We start from the raw sequence: 4,270 nt of genomic DNA, 5'->3' as shown, positions 1-4,270 counted from the left end.
TTCTAAAGGAAATCAGTCCTGAATGTTTATTGGAAAGACTGATGCTGAAGCTGAAGCCCCAATCTTTGGCCACCTGAAATGAAGAGCTGACTCATTGGAAAAGACTCTGATGCTGGGAAAGATTAAGGCAGGAGGAGAAGGGGGAGACAGAGGATGAGATGGTTGAGTGGCATCACCAACTCAATGGATATGAGTTTGAGCAAACTCCAGGAAATAGTGAAGTAATGGGAAGCCTGGTGTGCTGCAGTTCACAGGCTCACAAAGAGTCAGACACGACTTAGCTGCTGAACAACAAAAACAACAAATGGATATGTTGACAACTGAGGTCAGTAGAAAGCGCTTGGATGAAGATATAAGTAGGGGCGCCTCAGTGCACAGATGGTATTTAAGACTTCTGGAACACAGTGGCTGCAGGTTGGTGACAGTGGGCCCCGGCATCTCTCCTCTTCATTTAGCTTCCCAAAGTCCCAGCCTCCCTATTCTCAGTTGCCTATAATCTCCCTGTTATGTCTTCAGCTGAGTTTGCTTTCCTTACTCCTGGCTGTTACCTCCCTCTTCATCCTAAATGTATTTATTTGCTTTTCATGAACCCCATGCCCTCAGAGGGCTCTTTTTTAGATATGACAGGCCAGCAGATATAAACTAAATTAATAGGTCTAAATGTCTGGAAATTATCTTTCAAGCGAATGCGAATTCTTTTTAATAGGGAACTTTAGGCCATGTCAGAAGTCCCATTTGGGACACGCGGCATCCTTTGAATTGCATACAGGAAGACAGCTGGCTCCAAGGATGAAGGTACTGCCCTTGAGACACAAAACAGACATTTCATCCACTCTTAAAAACAATCTTTCTGCAACTAGATCAGGACCTTTGAAATATATATATTTCCAACCGCAGTTTAAGTAAAGGCAATCCATACTATTTTATACTATTTCATTCAGCATTTTCATAGCATCCTAAATGCTCCAGAAATTCAAATGGAGAAAAGCTTATTATTTTGAAAGCTGGGAAGAACCAGATAGCATGGGAACAGTGCCAGAAGAAGAGGCCTATCGAGAGTTGGAAAAAAAATCACAAATGTGTGTCGGCCCAGACAGGTGTCTGGTGCCAGGCTGATATGCCTTGCCTGGAGACACTTCTAAGAAGCATTTTTCCATTGGTTACTGGTAGTTTGCAAACTTGACTGTCAACTAAGGAGTCTTTACAAATGTCTATGCCTAAACCACACCCTCAGATGTTCTCATTTCTGAGAAAAACCAGAGCATCATTTTTTTTAAATCTCCAGGTGAATTCAATATGCTACAAGAGTATCAAACCCCTTTGCTGTTCAGTAGCTAAATCGTGTCCAACTCTTTGCAACCCCATGGATTGCAGCATGCCAGGCTTCCCTGTCTTCCACCATCTCCCAGAGCTTGCTCAAACTCATGTCCGCTGAGTCAGTGATGCCATCCAACTATCTCATCCTCAGTCACCCCCTTCTCATCCTGCCCTCAATCTTTCACAGCATCAGGGTCTTTTCCAATGAGTCAGTTCTTCACATGAGGTGGACGAAGGATTGGAGCTTTAGCTTCAATCTTTCCAATGAATATTCAGGGTTGATTTCCTTTAGGATTGATTCCTCTGGATTAGATTAATCTGTTGTCACCATTTCTATACATCTGTCCCAATCGAAACCATTCCTGTGTCTCACACACATACAATCAAACCAGACCATGACATCGCTCTTTCCTCCCATTACTATTTTTGTACTTTACTTCCTGTTTCTTTCATTACATTGGCTTTAGCCTATTTTTTTTTTTTTTTTACAAGTTTGCTATGTTGAACAGTAGTTTCCCTGGTGGCTCAGACGGTAAAGCGTCTGTCTACGATGCGGGAGATCCCGGTTCGATCCCTGGGTCGGGAAGATCCACTGGAGAAGGAAATGGCAATCCACTCCAGTACTGTTGCCTGGAAAATCCTATGGACAGAGGAGCCTGGAAGGCTACAGTCCATGGGGTCACTAAGAGTCGGACACGACTGAGCGACTTCACCTCATGTTGAACAGTACTGCTTAAGCGAACGTGTGAACTTTCATTAGTCGAAAAGAATAACTGCTGGGCAACCGTTCCAATGCCTGAAAAAAGAAAACTAAAACAATACAATATTCCAAGTTTATGCCAAGACTTCCTCCCTTTGCAAACTATGCTGCAGAAATTACATGGCGCACCCCGTTCCCAGAGCAAGAGCAATTCTCTTATTGACAATGTGGGTAAGGAAGTAAACAAAAAAAGCCATGCTCATTTCAAGCCACTGAGAAACACAGGCCAAAAGAAAAATAAAATCAATCAATCCTTGCCAAGTGGAAAAGAACAAACCAGCAGGGACTGAAGTTCTATATTCAGCTTTCAAAAGAGTATTTCGAACAATAGAGAACAAATACTGGGTAATCACTCCGAAGATTTACAGACAACGAGACAGAATAGTGCAAACCCAGTGGATCCCACAGGGCGTGTGTTTACTCTCCCAGGAAAAGCTGGACACCCTGAAGTTCATTAATGGAGTGCTCCGCGTGTCTTTACCCATTCACAGCAGCCTCTCGGAGAACCACTGGACTGTCAGTTATAGTCCCTGTTCTTTAAAACAACTTTTGGAACCACTGTCAGCAAGCAGTCAAATTCCCATTTTACAGAAAGCAAGACAAAGGCAGGATCTGATCAAACTGAGTGGCAGTTAAGCTGCCTCCAGCACAGTTAAGAGTGGGAGGTGCCCGTTTCTGATGGTTTCTTGGTGTCATCACACACCAAAAAATTTCCATCCATTTTCCCAAGAAAATCAGTGCCTATCATTCCATGTTCTCACTCAAATGTTCCTGTTTCTCCAGGAGCTCTTTCCTGCACTCTCCCCTGGTCTTTCTCCACACTCTGTCTCCAATTCCAGCCTCCATCTTCATTTCCCAACTGCCTTTTGTGGTTCAAACTCTGTTATAATTAGCTCTAAGGGACGATCCAAAAGGCTTTTCTTCTGCTAGGGTTTTGGTGAAGAGATGTGTCTTGAGATAAGCAGCCATCTGCTAGGGCTTAGTAATATTCTTTACTGACTAGCGGTTGCCCTGGAGAGGCAGCTTCCCTGGGTGGTAAGGGATCGATGCGGAGAGGGTGCAGATAAGGGGTCTCCAGAACGCCTTCCCACAAGGAGTGCTAAATGCAGTATGCGAGGGTGCCAAGTCGGGACGGGAATGGTGCCCATGTGTTGGCTCTGTTAATTAGCACCATTTGAAGATAATTATGACAAGACCACACAGGGAGAGCATGATGTTTCAAGTAGAGTAGACCATTAAGTAAACAGGAGTATGGAACTCTGTTGCCTGGGTGGTTGTGAAAAATCTTCCAAAAGATGGACAGAAGGATGCTGAGGGCTTCCATTCTCTGGAGTAACCAAAAGGAAAAGCCTAAGCAAAACTGCACTGCCACGCTCTGATCACTCCCAAATTGCCCCAGATGCATTCAACATACTTTAGATTTTGTTAATAAAACAAAAACTTTAATTACCATTTCAGTTCCAGAAAGGTACGTGGCTGGTGCCTCCATATCTCAGTCCATTAAGAGCCACTGCCCTTGAAAGACCAGGCAGGACCAAGCGGGGACCTGTGCCGAGAAGGTGCTGGAAGCACTGTGGGGGAGCAGGCTGGCTTCCCACTGGCACCTCTGTCTACCCACCCACTCTCACCCTCTTATTTCACCTGCTCCCTTGGCTTTCACCACCCAGTTCTTGACTTACATCAGTCCTATTTCAATCCCTGTTTCCCTGAATTCTGACCTCTGTGGCATTTCTAATTCCCTTGCTTGCCTCCCTTCCTCTTAGGCACGGTCAAAACTTTGATTCTGTGTTCTAACCCTTTGCCACCTTCACCTGCGCCTTGGGCTTCTGGACCTCAGCCAGCTCTCTGCTGCCCCCATCTGGTCCACAGCAGCATATGCAGATGGTAATCTGACAAACTGGCCCTTAAATCCAACACGTCAATTTCTGACACCAACTCGAAATTTTTTCATTTTATATCGCCATAACCTGACTTAATGTATGGGCTCCAAGAAGTTCGCTCAGTCATGTCTGACTCTGGTGACCCCCTGGACTGTAGCCCACCAGGCTCCTCTGTCCAGGGAATTGTCCAGACAAGAATAGTGGAGTGGGTAGCCATTGCCTTCTCCAGCAGATCTTCTTGACTCAGGGATCAAACCCAGGTCTCCTGTATTTCAGGAAGATGCTTTACAATCTGAGTTACTAGAGAATCATA

Source organism: Bos taurus, chromosome 9 (genome assembly GCF_002263795.3).
Source record: "Bos taurus isolate L1 Dominette 01449 registration number 42190680 breed Hereford chromosome 9, ARS-UCD2.0, whole genome shotgun sequence".
NCBI lineage: Eukaryota > Metazoa > Chordata > Mammalia > Artiodactyla > Bovidae > Bos > Bos taurus.
Note: the sequence above shows the minus strand (reverse complement) of the source record.